This window comes from Battus philenor, unplaced genomic scaffold (assembly GCF_028537555.1).
Source record: "Battus philenor isolate CCGP_79_NKW_IND1 unplaced genomic scaffold, ilBatPhil1.0.hap1 SCAF_31, whole genome shotgun sequence".
NCBI classification, from domain to species: domain Eukaryota; kingdom Metazoa; phylum Arthropoda; class Insecta; order Lepidoptera; family Papilionidae; genus Battus; species Battus philenor.
The window spans coordinates 216,801-235,307 of record NW_027181695.1 but is presented as its reverse complement, the minus strand read 5'-3'; the positions used below and the strand labels follow the sequence as shown (position 1 = coordinate 235,307).

General features: G+C 29.0%; 3 pseudogenes; 1 reads left to right on the top strand and 2 right to left on the bottom strand.

The window, feature by feature from the left end:
* Positions 1-6,852, bottom strand: part of LOC137927504 (NADH-ubiquinone oxidoreductase chain 1-like) — a 210,858-nt pseudogene extending 204,006 nt beyond the window's left edge.
* LOC137927524 (ATP synthase subunit a-like) lies at positions 683-1,339 on the bottom strand (annotated as a pseudogene).
* An 8,452-nt stretch (positions 6,853-15,304) lies between the features above and the next one.
* LOC137927503 (NADH-ubiquinone oxidoreductase chain 5-like) lies at positions 15,305-18,024 on the top strand (annotated as a pseudogene).
* Positions 18,025-18,507: the final 483 nt, after the last annotated feature.

Here is an 18,507-nt window from a genome sequence, read left to right as displayed (position 1 = left end):
AAAATGGAAATTTAAATGACGGATAAGACAAATAGAAAGGAAAATTGTCCCAATAATTACATGAAGTCCATGAAATCCTGTTGCTACAAAAAAGTAGATCCATAAATTCTAACTGCAATAGAAAAAGAAGCTTCAAAATATTCATATGCTTGTAAAATAGAAAAATAAATTCCTAATATAATAGTGATAAATAAACCTTGAGTTATTTGAGAAAAATTATTTTGTATAATTGCATGGTGAGCTCAGGTAACTGTAATTCCTGAGGTAATTAAAATAATTGTATTTAATAATGGAATTTGAAAGGGGTTAAATGGGATAATTCTAAAGGGAGGTCATATTGCACCAATTTCAATATTAGGTGAAAGACTACTATGAAAAAAAGCTCAAAAAAATGAGATAAAGAAAAATACTTCAGAGATAATAAAAAGAATTATTCCTCATCGTAAACCTTTTGATACAAATAAAGTATGTTTACCTTGGAAAGTACCTTCTCGACAAATATCTCGTCATCATTGATATATTGTTAATAAAATAATCATGTAGCCTAATATTATTAAATTTATGTTAAAATTGTGAAATCATTTAATTATTCCTGTAACTAAAGTTATTACTCCAATAGATCCTGTTAAAGGTCAGGGACTAAAATCTACTAAGTGGTAAGGGTGATTATTATGTATTGTTATTAATTAGTTTCACTAGAATATAATGTTCTAAGAATAGAAATTACATAGGATTGAATAATTGCAACTGCTGATTCAAGAATTAATAGTAAAATTTGAATAAAAATTTAAAAAATTAGTGTATAAGAAGGTACATTAATTCCAGTATTTCTCAATAAGGTAAGAAGAAGATGGCCTGCAATTATATTAGCAGTTAGTCGAACTGCTAATGTTCCTGGTCGAATAACATTACTAATTGTTCCAATTAATACTATAAAAGGTATGAGAATACTAGGAGTTCCTTGAGGAATTATATGAATAAATATATGTTGGTAATTATTAATTCAACCATATAATATAAATCTTAATCATAGTGAAAGGGAAATATAAAGAGAAATTGTTAAATGACTTGTTCTAGTAAAAATATAAGGAAATAGTCCTAAAAAATTATTGAATAAAATAAAAGAAAATAATGAAATAAAAATAAAAGTTGACCCATTAAATCTATTAGGGCCTAATAAAGTTTTAAATTCATTATGTAATTTATTAAGAATTAATTTTCAAAAAACAAATTTACGATTGGAAATAAATCAAAATGTATATGGAATAATAATTAAACCAATAAGGATTCTAATTCAATTTAATTGTAGATTAAATAAATTAGTTGAAGGATCGAAAATTGAAAATTTTTTTAACGTTTTTATTTTGATTATTATTAAAATTATTTTTATTTAAGAAAATATAATAATTTATAATATTAAATAAAATAGAAATAGTAATAAAAAAAAAGAAAGATAAAATTCATTTAATGGGTATTATTTGAGGTATGGGTATTTTTTACTATTAGGGGAGATGCTCCATTTTGGAGATTAAAATTAGATCAGGTTGCCATTTCTAAAAAAAGGATAATCCTTTATAAATGGGGTTTAAATCCATTACATATAATCTGCCATATTAGAAATTTCTTAAAATAGGAAGTTCATTATAAGAATGTTCTGCTGGGGGTAAATTTTGTAGTCAGTTCATAATAGAAGATGATATATTAAGGGAGAATAAAATTATTCGTTTATTAATTACTGATTCTCAAATAATTAATATTATTATTATTATAGATAATAAAGAAATATAAGAACCAAAAGAGGAAATGATATTTCAAGAAATGAAACTGTCAGGATAATCAGAATATCGACGAGGTATTCCTGCTAATCCTAAAAAATGTTGGGGAAAAAAGGTTAAATTTACTCCAATAAATATTGTAAAAAATTGAATTTTTAAAAGAAAAGGATTAAGGGAAAGGCCGGAAAATAAAGGATATCAGTGAATAAATCCTCCCATATTTGCAAATACAGCTCCTATAGATAAAACATAATGAAAATGAGCTACTACATAATAAGTATCATGAAGAGAAACATCAATAGATGAATTAGCTAAAATTACACCAGTTAATCCTCCAACAGTGAAAAGAAAAATAAATCCTAAACTTCATATAATAGAAGGACTGTAATTAATTTGTGTTCCATGTAAAGTGCCAAGTCAACTGAAAATTTTAATTCCTGTAGGTACAGCAATAATTATTGTGGCTGAGGTAAAATAAGCTCGAGTATCAATATCTATTCCTACTGTAAATATATGATGAGCTCAAACAATAAATCCTAAAAGGCCAATTGCTATTATAGCATAAATTATTCCTAAACAACCAAAAGTTTCCTTTTTACCTCTTTCTTGAGAAATAATATGAGAGATTATTCCAAATCCAGGTAAAATTAAAATATTAACTTCAGGATGGCCAAAAAATCAAAATAAATGTTGATATAAGATAGGATCTCCTCCTCCAGCAGGATCAAAGAAAGAAGTATTAAGATTACGATCTGTAAGAAGTATAGTAATAGCTCCAGCTAAAACAGGAAGAGATAGAAGTAATAATAAAGCTGTAATACCTACTGCTCATACAAATAAAGGTATTTGATCGAAAGATATATTATTAACTCGTATATTAATAATCGTTGTAATAAAATTAATTGCCCCTAGAATAGAAGAAATTCCTGCTAAGTGTAAGAAAAAAATAGCTAGATCAACTGATCTGCCTCTATGTGCAATATTAGAAGAAAGAGGGGGGTAAACTGTTCATCCTGTACCTGCTCCATTTTCAACAATTCTTCTAGAAATTAATAAAGTTAAAGAAGGAGGTAAAAGTCAAAATCTTATATTATTTATTCGAGGGAAAGCTATATCAGGAGCTCCTAATATTAAAGGGACTAATCAATTACCAAATCCTCCGATTATAATTGGTATAACTATAAAAAAAATTATAATAAAAGCATGAGCTGTAACAATAGTTATAAATTTGATCATCTCCAATTAAAGAGCCAGGATTTCCTAATTCAATTCGAATTAATAAACTTAGGGAAGTGCCTAAAATTCCAGCTCAAATTCCAAAAATAAAATATAATGTTCCAATATCTTTATGATTAGTAGAATATAGTCATTTTCGCTAATAAAATGGCTGAAGTATAAGCGATAAATTGTAAATTTATTTATGACAAATAATCTCTTTTATTAATTAGGTCTTATAGTCAATAATGATGTAAAATTGCAAATTTTAAGGAGTAATTTTTTTTTACTAAGGCTTAAAGAATTTCTTTTTTTATAATTTTGAAGATTATTAGTTTATATAACTTAAAACCTTATATAAAAAAAAAAGTTCTTAAGATTATTCCTAGTAAAGAAATTATACTTAATAAATTAATAATAAATATTGAGTTAATTTTAGAAAAAAATTTAAATCATTTTGTTTTTAGATAATTAAATATTAATGATGAATAAACAATTCGAATATAATAAAATAATAAAATTAAACTTATTATGATAAAAATAAAAGTAATAAAAAAGTTGACTATTTAATAAAAAATTAATAATAATTCATTTAGGAAAAAATCCTAAAAATGGCGGTAATCCTCCTAATGATAAAAAATTAATTAAAAAAGAAATTTTAATTAAAGAATTTATGTTAATTATAAATAATTGATTAATAAAATAAAAAATTAAAAAATTAAATATAAAGCATATAATTCTAATTAAAAATGAATAAAAAATTAAATAAAATATTCATAAGTTTTCTCTAATTATTAAAGCTGCTAATATTCATCCTAAATTATTAATTGAGGAAAAAGATATAAGTTTTCGTAAAGATGTTTGGTTAAATCCTCCTAAAGCACCAATAATAGCATTAAGAATTATAATTATAATTAAAAAATTATAATTTATATAATAAGACAATAAAATTATGGGGGAAATTTTTTGTCAAGTTATAATAATAAAACAATTAAATCATGATAATCCTTCAATAATATTGGGAAATCAAAAATGGAAAGGGGCTGATCCTATTTTTATTAATATAGAAGAATTAATTATAATAGATAAAAAATAATTAATTTCAAATCTTTTAATTATAATTATTTTAATTAAAATTGAAAATAAAAAATTAATAGAAGCAATTGCTTGAGTAAGGAAATATTTTAAAGCTGCTTCAGAAGATAAAAGATTTTTAGAATTAGAAATAAGGGGAATAAATCTAAGTAAATTAATTTCTAATCCAAGTCAAGAATTAGAAGAAATGGAAATTAAAGTTCTAACAAATAGAATAAAATAAAAAAATATTTTATTTGAATTAATATTTAGAAAAATTTATAATAGGGGGATTATAAAGAACTAAAAATTCAATTTATTAATATTTATATTTTAGTGTAAGAAGCACAATAATTTTTGATATTATTAGATATAGTTTGATTCAATAAATAATATAATAAAGGAAGAATTCTACATTATTTATCCTATCAGAATAATTTTAATTTTTATATTTATAAAAAATTAATGAGCAATGTAAAATAATAAATTATATTAAATAAGAAAAACAAATTAAATTTATTTATAAATTTTATTTATATGCGTATATAAATATATATATATAAACGCATATAATATATATATATATATATGTATGTATGTATATATATATATATATATATATATATGTATATATTAAATATTTAATTAATTATTAATTTAAATGTTATAATAAATATTTAAATATATTAATAAATTAATAATATAAATAAGAAATTGTATTTTATAAATAATATAATATTAATTTTATATTATTTAATTAATATAGAAAAAAAAAAGAAAAGAATAATAAATAAAATTTAATAATTTCTAATAAATATTTTAATATAAAAAAAACTATGTGTCAAAATTAAATATATAAATAAATTTTTTATGGTTCAAATATTTTAATTTAAATTTGTTTTACATATAAATTTTAGTGTTAATTTTTAATTATTTTAATAATTTTAAAATTAAAATATATAGTAGTAATTAAAATTAAAAATTTAAGAAATTAAGATTTAGTATTATTTAATAATTATTAACAAATTTTGTGCCAGCAGTTGCGGTTATACAAAAAATAATTTAAATTTTATCAGTATATAATTAATATTATTTTAAAGAAAATAGATAAATAATTGTTAAGTGAAATTTTAATAAATTAAAATTTTCATTATAAAATATGAATTATTAAATTTTTTCAAAAACTAGGATTAGATACCCTATTATTAAAAATTAAATTTAAAATACTAAAATAGTATATAATTATTTATAAAAACTTAAATAATTTGGCGGTATTTTAGTTCATTTAGAGTAATCTGTTTATTAATTGATAATCCACGAATAAATTTACTTAATTATTTAATTTTGTATATCGTTGTTAAAAAAATATTTTTTTATAAAAATAATATTTTAAAATTTAAATAAAAAATTAATTCAGATCAAGATGCAGATTATAATTAAGAATATAATGGATTACAATAAGAAATAATTAAATGGATAATATTTTTTAAAAAATATTGGAAGGTGGATTTAAATGTAATTTTATTTAGTTTAATAAAATGATTTTAAATTAAAATATGTACATATTGCCCGTCGCTTTCATTTATAATATGAAATAAGTCGTAACAAAGTAGAGGTACTGGAAAGTGTTTCTAGAAAGAACAAATTAGAGCTTGAAAAAGTATTTCATTTACATTGAAAAGATATTATATTAATAATTAATTTGAGGGGGAAAAATTAATAAATAAAAAAATAATAATTTTTTTTAAATATAGATATTTAATGGGGGTTAAAGTATTTATAAAGAAAAAATTAAAAATTTTATAGTGAATTAATATTGTAAAATAAATTTTAAATATTTGAAAATTAATCAAAATAAAAGTAAATTTAATTTATTGTATCTTGTGTATCAGAGTTTATTAATAAAATTTTATTCCACTTTACAATTTTAGCCCACTGATAAATTATTAAAGGGCTGCAGTATTTTGACTGTACAAAGGTAGCATAATCAATAGTCTCCTAATTGGTGACTTGTATGAAAGATTGGATGAGATATAAGCTGTCTCTACTTAATTTATAAAATTTAATTTTTTAGTTAAAAAGCTAAAATAATTTTAAAAGACAAGAACACCCTGTAGAGTTTTATAATTTAATTAATTAATTATTAATATATAAATTTTAAAATTAGAATTAATTAAATTATTTTATTGGGGTGATAGAAAAATTAAATAAACTTTTTTTAAAATTTAACATTGATTTATGATTTAATGATCCATTAATAATGATTATAAGAAAAAATTACCTTAGGGATAACAGCGTAATTTTTTTTTTAATTCTTATAAGAAAAAAAGTTTGCGACCTCGATGTTGGATTAAGATAAAATTAAAATGCAAAAGTTTAAAATTTTTGATCTGTTCGATCATAAAAATCTTACATGATCTGAGTTCAAATCGATGTGAGCCAGGTTGGTTTCTATCTTTAGAAAATTATAATATTTTAGTACGAAAGGATCAAATATTAAAAATAATTTTTATAAAATGAATGTTATTAATAAATTAATAACTATTTTGGCAGAAAAAATGTAATGATTTTAGAAGTCATGAATATATAATTATTTATATATATAGTAAATGATGATAAAAGATATAATATTATTTATTATTGGGATATTAATTATAATTATTGGTGTTTTAGTAGGAGTTGCTTTTTTAACTTTATAAGAACGTAAAGTTTTAGGCTATATTCAAATTCGAAAAGGACCTAATAAAGTTGGTTTTATGGGAATTTTACAGCCTTTTTCTGATGCTATAAAATTATTTACTAAGGAGCATACTTTCCCTAATTATTCTAATTATATATCTTATTATTTTTCTCCTGTTATTAGATTTATTATTTCTTTGATATTATGAATATTAATTCCTTATTATTTTAATATAATTAGATTTAATTGAGGAATTTTATTTTTTTTATGTTGTACTAGTTTAGGAGTTTATACTGTTATAGTTGCTGGATGATCTTCTAATTCTAATTATGCTTTATTGGGGGGTTTACGAGCGGTTGCTCAAACTATTTCTTATGAAGTTAGATTAGCTTTAATTATATTATAAAGAATAATTTTAATTATAGATTTTAATTTAATATCATTTTTTTTATCAGGAAATAATTTGATTTTTATTTTTAATAATTCCTTTAAGATTATGTTGAATATCATCAAGATTAGCTAAAACTAATCGAACTCCTTTTGATTTTGCTGAAGGAGAAAGAGAATTAGTATCTGGATTTAATATTGAATATAGAAGAGGGGGATTTGCTTTAATTTTTTTAGCGGAATATTCTAGAATTTTATTCATAAGATTATTATTTATTTTAATATATATAGGGGGTTATAGACTTAGATTACATTTTATTTAAAATTAGTTTTTATTTCTTTTTTTATTTATTTGAGTGCGAGGAACTTTACCTTGATATCGTTATGATAAATTAATATATTTATCTTGAAAAGGTTATTTACCTATTTCGTTAAATTTTTTATTATTTTTTATTGGGGTAAAATTTTTTTTAAATTAAATAATATTTTTAGTATAAATTAATATAATAAGTATTCTTTCTTAAGTTTTCAAAACAAATGCTTATACAAGCTCATTAATTTAAATATTAATTAAAAATTAAGTTATCTCAAAATTTGTTAATAATAGGATTAATAATAAAATAAGAAAAGTATATAATAGTTAATAATTGGCCAGTAATAATGTAAGGGTCTTCAACTGGGCGTGCCCCAATTCAAGTTAATAAAAAAATAGTAATAATTATAATTCAGAAAATAATTTGATTAATAGGATAGAATTGAATTCCTTGTATTTTTTTATTAAATGTAAATGGTAAGATAATTAAAATTAAAATAGATATGACTAAAGCAATTACTCCTCCTAATTTATAAGGGATAGATCGTAAAATTGCATAAGCGAATAAGAAATATCATTCAGGTTGAATATGGATAGGAGTTACTAATGGATTAGCAGGAATAAAATTATCTGGATCTCCTAATAAATAAGGATTAGTTAAAGTTAAAAGAGTTAATAATAAAATTAAAGTAATGAATCCAATTAAATCCTTAAATGTAAAAAATGGGTGAAAAGGAATTTTATCTAAATTACTATTAATTCCTAATGGATTATTAAATCCTGTTTGATGTAAGAATAAAAGGTGAATTATTGTTAATATAAGAATAATAAAAGGAAATAAAAAATGGAAAGAATAAAATCGAGTTAAAGTAGCATTATCTACTGCAAATCCTCCTCAAATTCAATTTACTAATATAGTTCCTAAACAAGGAATAGCTGAAAGAAGATTTGTAATAACAGTCCTTCCTAGATGTCCTTCTCGCTATTCTTCGCTCTCTTAACGTCTCTCCTCTTGCTTTGGCGTGGTTTGAGTCTTACCTTCGTGGTCGTTCTCAGCGGATCCACTCTGATGATGTCTCCTCAGACTGGTGCGATCTCGGTGCGGGTGTGCCGCAGGGTGGTGTACTGTCACCACTCCTGTTTTCCGTTTTTATAAACACAGTCACCACTGTAATTTTGTCTAACTTCCATCTTTATGCAGACGACTTGCAGATCTATCGGCATTTTAAAATCTCTGATCTTGATGATGCTATTGCTCTTATCAATGCCGATCTGGAGCGGATCTCTACTTGGGCTAAGTCATTCGGACTAGTAGTAAACCCGAAAAAGTCACAGGCTTTGCTTATTGGGAGCGCATATATGTATAAGCGTCTTGGCGCTGTCACTGCTATTCCATTGCTTTACGATGGCGTTATTATACCTTTTAGCAAATCTGCAAAGAATCTTGGGGTAATCATCGATTCCAATTTGTCTTGGCTCCCGCACGTCAATGAGGTCAGCAAAAAATACATTTTTCACTTCACTCGCTCAAAATCTCAGTATTCATAATAAATTCCTCGTCCAATATGTAAATAAATACAAATAAAAAAAAAGAAGCTCCATTGGCATGTAATGTTCGAATTAATCAACCATAATTTACATTTCGACAAATATAATTAACACTATAAAATGCTATTTCAATATTTGCTGTATAATATATAGTTAAAAATAAACCTGTTAAAATTTGAATAATGAGACATAAAGCTAAAAGAGACCCAAAATTTCATCAAATAGAAATATTGGAAGGAGAAGGAAGATCAATTAATGAACCGTTAATAATTTTAAGTAAAGGATGGGTTTTTCGTAAGGGTAAAAATTTATTTATCATTAGAAATTAGATGAACGAAGTGGGCCAAAAAAAATATTTGTAATTTTTACTACTGCTACGAGTGTAATAAATAAGTAAATAATTATTATTGTTATTAAAAAATATGTTTGATTATTGTATAATTTAGATAAGTTAATTTTATTTTCATTATTAAAAAAAATATAAGGATTAAGAATATCATTTATTTCATAATTGAAAAAAAAATTAAGTCAATTTATATTATATATATATATTATTGAAATAATGAAAATAATAGTGGAAAAAAGTAGAAAAATATTTTTAAATAAATATTAATGTTAAATATTTCATTAGAAGCAATTCTAGAAACATATATAAATAAAACTAATAATCCTCCTAAAAATACTAGGAATAAAATATAAGAAAATCAATAAGTGTTTAATAATATGCCAGATAATATACAAGTAAATTAAGTTCGAATAAGAATTATTAATCCTATTGATAAAGGATGATTTAAAAATAATATAATAAAAGAAAATAATATAATTATTAATGAAATAAAAATTTTAATGATATCAAAGAATATTTTAATAAAAATAATAATTTTGGAGATTATAGATAAAGAAATTCTTTTTCTTTGTAGTTTTTAAAGAAAAGACTTATTTTTGATTTACAAGACCAATGTTTTATTTAAACTATAAAAACTACTAATGATAATAAATATGATAATAGTTATTTTAATTATATTTATTTTTGGGAATATAATTTTTGCTTCTTAGCATAAACATTTATTAATTGTTTTATTAAGTTTAGAATTTATTGTTTTAAGATTTTTTTTTATTACTTTTAATAATATAGAAATGATACTTATATAATAATAGTTTTTTTATTATTTTCAGTATGCGAAGGAGCTTTAGGTTTATCAATTTTAGTTTCTATAATTCGTACTCATGGTAATGATTATTTTCAAAGATTTAATTTATTATAAAAATGATAAAATTTTTATTTATAATAATTTTTATAATTCCTTTATGTTTTTTAAAATATATATTTTGAATGGTTCAAATAATAATAATAGTGATTATATTTTTATTTATAAATTTAAGTATTAATATTTATATTTTAGATATTTAAGATATATAATAGGTTGTGATTTAATTTCATATGGGTTAATTTTACTAAGAATTTGAATTTGTTTATTGATAATTATAGCAAGAGAAAATTTGAATAAAATAAAATTTTACTCAAATTTTTTTTATTCAATGTTGTAATTTTATTAATTATATTATATTTAATTTTTAGTGTAATAAATTTATTTTTATTTTATTTATTTTTTGAATGAAGATTAATTCCTACTTTATTATTAATTATTGGATGAGGTTATCAACCTGAACGAATTCAAGCAGGAGCTTATTTATTATTTTATACTTTATTTGTTTCTTTGCCTATATTAATAGTGTGATGTGGAAAAACGTTTATTTAATTATTAAAACAATTTGTGCGCGGAAAATGAATAATTCGCCTACGCGCGGTTGCGCATCGAACCATGGCTCAAATCCGACTCTCTGGAACTCCAACGGCCGCGGGCGCACGTGCTGCGCGTCTTGGCTACCTGCCAAGAGCAAGCAAGAGCGCGTATCGTGCACGCCGTGCGAGTGAGCGAGACGAGTGGGCGAGACAAACAAAAGGTTAAGCGTTGTGACGACGTCCGCGGGAACTTTCACATCTGGCGGCTTTTTTATATAGCAGTATTATTACATACTCCCCCTTTTGACCAGGACCAGTGACCTCACAACATGTCAAACCGACACAAGCTTTCGCGGTCGGCCGCGAGGACGTTTTGGAGCCACAGGCTCAGGAATCACAGTGCATTCACCCTCTCGCGAATGATAGCGTCTTAAGTCAGAGACATGATACTTCCCAATGGTAATGTCGGACTTATCAGGAAACGCTAACAGGTACGTAGTTGGGCTAACTTTCTTCTGAACGACGTAAGGCCCGTCTCGTTTAGGTACGAACTTAGCGCTGACACCTTTTGCAGAGTTGCTGAGAACGGGCGTTTTCATCAATACGAGGTCGCCGACGTCGAGACTATCAATTTTACGAATTTTATCTTTAACAGCTTTGCGGAGGTCTTGTTGGTGTTCAATACTTTCTTTGCTGGACTGGAGAGTATCTGCGAGTCTTAGCAGATAAGGTGTGATTTGCGGCACGTAGTTCTCCGCTTCGACAACTGCACGCAAGTCCGTCTGAGCTGCAATTGGTGAGCGAAGTTCGCGAGCAAAAGTCAGGTATGCAGGAGTCTGTTGGGTTGCTTTTGTCAACGATGTGTTTAAAGCGAAACGAATAAATGGCAGAGCTTCAGGCCATTTTTGATGGTGATTTTCCACGAGGATAGCCATTTGCACCTTAAGGTCCCTGTTCTTCCTCTCCACAGGATTCGCTTCTGGATGATACAGGGGCACCAGATTCTGCTTAACACCCAAAACAAACATGGCTTTCTGCATAACATCGGCGACGAATTGGACACCATTGTCAGAAATTAATCGCCTAGGAACACCAAAACGAAGGAAAACCTCTATCAAGATCTTAGCACAAGCTTCAGCAGTAGCTTCAGTAAGCGCAAACAGCTCTACCCACTTACTGGTGGTGTCTTCGACGATAAGGACCCAACGTTCACCCTTGGGACCCTTAGGAAGTGGACCGAACAAATCTACTGCTACAACTTTGAAGCGCTGTGCGGGTACTGGAGTCTGCAACAAGCCTGAAGGCTTCTCATTCGAAGGCTTGTAACGCTGACATTCAGTACAAGAATTGAGATACTCCGCTACAAAACGACGCATTCCAGGAATATAGAACCGCTGGGAAATACGGTGCAAAGTCCTATCAACACCACCGTGACCAGCTGTTGCAGCGTCGTGACATTCAACCATAACTTGCTTCCGACGGTTGACTGGTACAACAAGCTGCGGTTCATCCGTTTCTGCTTCCGTATATCGGTAAAGTATCCCCTTTGACATATGATAACCTCTATCTGTCCACCTACAAATCTCCACTTCTTCCTTTCCCTCCAGGCCCAGGATAATCTTCGCGATTTCAGGATCTGCGAGCTGATCTTCACGAAGAGCGGTTGCCTCCCATCGTGGCGTTTCAACCACCACCGAACAGACGCCACAAGTGTCTCGAGTCTCCTCAACGCATGGCGGTCGACTGAGCGAATCTGCGATGACGTTTGCCTTTCCTGGGGTGTAGTCCACTTGGAGATCGAAAGACTGCAACTTCATAGCCCAACGGACCAATCTACCTGCAGAAGACTTCAAGGTTAGTAACCACTTCAGGGGCTGGTGGTCGCTGGCGACGCGCACGGGATGACCATCGATGTAGCCGCGGAACTTCTCGATTGCCCACACAACTGCAAGAGCTTCGCGCTCGGTGCTTGAGTAGTTTCGTTCCGCCGAAGTCAGAAGGCGGCTGGCGTACGCGATCGGACGCTCCTCGCGCGGCGACTCCCCCTGCAAGAGAGCTGCACCTAAAGCATAGCTGCTCGAGTCAGTCCTAAGCACAAAAGGAAGACTATAATCTGGCTGGATGAGGATTGGAGGAGAGGTAAGTGATTTCTTAAGTTCCAAGAACGCGGTGACTTGAGCTTCGCCCCACAACCAAGACTGATCTTTCTTCGTCAGCATAGTCAACGGTTGCGCAACCTTTGCGAAGTTCGGCACGAACTTGCGGAACCACGAGCACGTCTGTAAGAAGGATTTCAAGTGCTTCACATTCGTCGGCTCGTTCATATCGACAATGGCGCTGATTTTGTCAGGGTCCGGCGATAGCCCTTGAGACGAAATCACGTGACCTAGATACTTAACACTTTCTCTAGCAAACACGCATTTAGCTCGTTTGGCGCACAGGCTGAAGATACGAAGGCGATCGAAAACAGCTCGAAGATCCCGTAGATGCTGAGCAAAGTTTTCAGAGATCACGATGAGGTCATCTATGTAACCTAAAATAGTCACGCCTTGCAAAGCAGACCCCGAACGAAACCTGTCAATCAGGCGCTGGAACGTCGCTGGAGCGTTGCGCAAGCCAAAAGGCATACGATTGAATCTGAAAACGCCAAATGGTGACACGAAGGCGGTCTTGTCGCGATCCTCTTCCTTGACAGCAACCTGCCAGTAACCTGCCTTGAGGTCGATGGTGCTCATGAAACAACTTTTGCCAGTATACTGCAGTAGATCGTCGATCACCGGAAGCGGATAGGAGTCGACATTCGTGATGGAATTCAATTTGCGATAATCCACACAAAATCTGTAGGACCCATCCTTTTTAGGTACCAATAGCGCTGGTGCTGCCCACGGAGACTCACACTCTTCGATGACACCCTCCGACAGCATCTTATTAATTTCAGCCTCCATAACTACTTTTTTCGCAGGCGTCAGGCGGTACGGCGGGACGGCGATCGGCGGGTGGGTGCCGGTGTCAATGCGGTGTTCAGCGAACGACGTCGGTCCTCCCCCTTCTCGGAAAATGTCCTCGTATTCCTGCAATGTCTGCGCAAGGCTTGCTCTTTCAGGTGGTGACAGCATCATACCCTCGTCCGAACGCAACATGTCGGCAGAGGCGCACCCGATGAAGTTACGTGATTTCTCACAACGCAAGGGGTGAATGACCTGAGGTTGATCAGCTGTGAACCACGTTTCATTAAAAATATCAATAACCAAACCAGCTTTACGTATAAAATCAATGCCTAGCAATGTTTCATTGTTAACTGCATCTGGAAAAATAATAAATGTGATAGGTATTGATGCGCCCGCGAGCATCACCACAACGTCCACCAGTCTGACTGTCACGTCACGCACTACACCGTCAGCAAGTTTCACAGTCATGACGCTACTACGCATCGGCTGCCCTAACTTAAGCAACAAGGAGTACAGCGTTGATCCGGCAACGCTACGTTTAGCCGCCGTGTCTAATAGACCGGTACCGCGACAGCCAAAAATCTCTATGTCCAAAATTGGACGGCCTTTGGTACAAACATCCGGACGCAAGCGCTCGGTACGCGAGTTATCCACTGACTGCGCATCAGGCACATCATATACATTACAAACAGAATTTAAAAAAACAGTATTACAATCAAAAGAAACATGGGCTTGACATTGCGATGCCTCGGTTTTGGAATATAAATGCCTATTTGTTGACATAAAATCGCATGAAAAGAACGAATCCTTAGTGTCCGTATTTTTTGTATTACAGTTAACACAATTAGCACGAATAACACCTTTCATACCACAACCGTAACACGAAACTGTATGCGGATCACTTTTAGATTTAAGCCTTGAGCACTCATCGCGATTATGTCCACTCTTCTTGCAATAAACACAAAACCGTTTACCTCGATTCGGCGCATTCGTTGCGCTTACCATAGCAGGTACAGCGACGACGGCGGCGGCGGCGGCGGCGTTGCACGTCGCACGCGCGCGCAATCCCGCACTCCCTGCTCGCTGATCGCTTTGTACACTTTCTCGTGTTAATTTGAAACGAGCCGTGCAACCGGCGAAGTTTCCCGACGGAGACGGATGAGCCGAAGACGACGATGGCGATGGTGATGTCGAGGGCGCTCCTGTGGTGAAGGCCGGCGATCGCAGCAAAAGACTCTCGATTAGCTGGCGGTTTGACTCCGCTTGAGCCTTGGCGAACGCCGCCATTAACGACGATAGCTGCCCCTCGGTCATGAACCTGTCCGAGTCCTCATCCTCGACGTTGTTACGGACGCCTGGCGCCTTGCGACGCGGCATCGCAAACAACAGATGCAAACTACTGACGAAATTCACTCCGATAACGCACAATTGTTAAATTTTCGAAGGGATTCTTCTACGACGCTAAGATGGCGAACGGTTGAATACGCGATTTCGTCGATAATTAGCGTGTAGGCCACGGGTTGGGCGCCAGTGTGATGTGGAAAAACGTTTATTTAATTATTAAAACAATTTGTGCGCGGAAAATGAATAATTCGCCTACGCGCGGTTGCGCATCGAACCATGGCTCAAATCCGACTCTCTGGAACTCCAACAGCCGCGGGCGCACGTGCTGCGCGTCTTGGCTACCTGCCAAGAGCAAGCAAGAGCGCGTATCGTGCACGCCGTGCGAGTGAGCGAGACGAGTGGGCGAGACAAACGAAAGGTTAAACGTTGTGACGACGTCCGCGGGAACTTTCACATCTGGCGGCTTTTTTATATAGCAGTATTATTACAATAGGATTTTTTTTTATTTTCCATAACTTAAATTATATAATTATATATTTTTATAAATTTTTTAGAATAGATTATTTTTTATTATATTTATCTATAATTTTAGCTTTTTTAGTAAAGATACCTATATATTTTGTTCATTTATGACTTCCTAAGGCTCATGGAGAAGCTCCGGTTTCAGGTTCAATAATTTTAGCTGGAATTATACTAAAATTAGGAGGTTATGGACTTTTACGAATTATAATTCTTTTCCAAAAAATTGGAATAAAATTTAATTTTATTTGAGTAGTTATTAGATTATTAGGTGGTTTGTTTATTAGATTAAATTGTTTTTGACAAGTTGATATAAAATCTTTTATTCGTCAGTAGCTCATATAAGATTAGTGATTTGCGGTATTATACCTATAAATTATTGAGGTTATGTGGGTTCTTATATTATAATAATTGGTCATGGTTTATGTTCTTCGGGAATATTTTGTTTAGCTAATATTAATTATGAGCGTTTACAAAGACGAAGATTATATATCAATAAGATATATATCAAGGGGATAATAAATTTTATACCTTCGATAAGATTATGATGATTTTTACTAATATCTTCAAATACAGCAGCCCCACCTTCAATAAATTTAATAGGAGAGATTAGATTAATTAATAGAGTAGTAGGATGATCTTGATTATCAATAATTACTTTGATTATAATTTCTTTTTTTAGAGCTGGTTATAGATTATATTTATATTCTTATACGCAATATGGAAAATATAATTTAGGAATTTTTAGATTTTACACAGGGGTATCACGGGAATATTTAATATTAATATTACATTGATTACCTCTTAATATTTTAGTTTTAAAAATTGATTATTTTTTTATTTGATTTTATTTAAATAATTTAATATAAAATATTGATTTGTGGAGTCAAAAATATGAAATTTCATTTTAAATCATTAAAAGATATTTTATTTGTTTTATTAGATTTTTTTTATTTTTTTTTAGAATAATAAGTTTTTTTTTATAATATATTTTATTATGGAGAATTTAACTTTATTTTTAGAGTGAGAAATTATTTCTTTTAGGTCTATAAGAGTAGTAATGTCTATTTTATTGGATTGAATATCTTTATTATTTTTAATATTTGTTTTAATAATTTCTTCTTCTGTAATTTATTATAGAGGAAAATATATACATTCTGAGTTAAATTTAAATCGATTTATTATTTTAGTTTTATTATTTGTATTATCAATAGTTTTATTAATTATTAGACCTAATATAATTAGAATTTTTTTAGGATGAGATGGGTTAGGTTTAGTTTCATATTGTTTGGTAATTTATTATCAAAATATTAAGTCTTATAATGCAGGAATGTTAACGGCTTTATCTAATCGTATTGGAGATGTAATAATTTTAATGGTTATTGCTTGAATAATAAATTATGGAAGATGAAATTATATTTTTTATTTGAATTTTATAAATAATGATTTTATAATAAAATTTATTAGATTTTTATTAATTATTGCAGCTATAACAAAGAGAGCCCAGATTCCTTTTAGATCTTGATTACCTGCGGCAATAGCAGCCCCCACTCCAGTATCGGCTTTAGTTCATTCTTCTACTTTAGTTACTGCTGGAGTTTATTTATTAATTCGATTTAATGTGATATTAGTTCATATAATTTTTTTAAAGTTTTTATTAGTTTTATCAAGATTAACTATATTTATGGCTGGTATTTCTGCTAATTATGAATTTGATTTAAAAAAAATTATTGCTTTATCTACTTTAAGACAATTAGGATTAATAATAAGAATTTTAAGAATAGGATTAGCTGATTTAGCTTTTTTTCATTTACTAACTCATGCTATGTTTAAGGCTTTATTATTTATATGTGCGGGTGTTATTATTCATATAATAAATGATATTCAAGATATTCGTTATATAGGTGGAATTAGATTTTATATTCCTTTAACTTCTTTATGTTTAAATATTTCTAATTTAGCTTTATGTGGTATTCCTTTTTTAGCTGGATTTTATTCAAAGGATTTAATTTTAGAAATGGTTAGTATAAGAAATTTAAATATATAATTTTTTTTTATATTATTTTTCTACTGGTTTAACTATATTTTATACTATTCGTTTATTATTTTATTTAATAATTAATGATTAAAATTTATTAGTAGTTTATAATTTATATGATGAAGATTATACAATATTATAGAGAATATTTATATTATTAGGAATAAGACTAGTAGTAGGAAGAATGTTAAGTTGATTAATTTTTAATTATCCTTATATAATTTATTTACCTTTTAATATCAAAATAATAGTAATTTATGTAAGAATATTAGGATTTTTAATAGGATATTTAATTAGAAATATAAAAATTATTTCTGTGAATAAATTTTTAAAAACTTATAGTTTAAGAAATTTTTTATGTTTAATATGATTTATACCTAATTTATCTACTTATGGTTTAAATTATTATTTTTTAAAATTAGGTCAAAATTTTAGATGAGATTTAGGAAGAAAAATGAGACTTTCTTAGAAAATCTTGAAGCGCAAAACAACATCAAGTGTTTCGTATATACTGCATGAAATTTGAAGTTGTCTTTTTAATATTTTTTTATTAAAAGCAATTAAAGCTGAAATTTAAGACGAATTTATTAATCGACCAGCGGAAATATCTCCACCTAGCATTATCTTGATACGGCATAGATTTAAAACTTTACTAGTTAGGTTACGTCTCTAATATCAATTTCAGAATAAAATGAGACTTTCTTAGAAAATCTTGAAGCTCAAAACAACATCAGGAGTTTCGTTTATACTGCTTGAAGTTTGAAGTTGTCTTTTTAATATTTTTTTATTTAAAAGCAATCAAAAATCAAAATTGAGACGAATGTATTAACCGACCAGCGGAAAAATCTCTACCTAGCGTTACATTGATACGACATAGATTTAAAAATTTAAAAGTTAGGTTACGTCTCTAATATCAAATTCA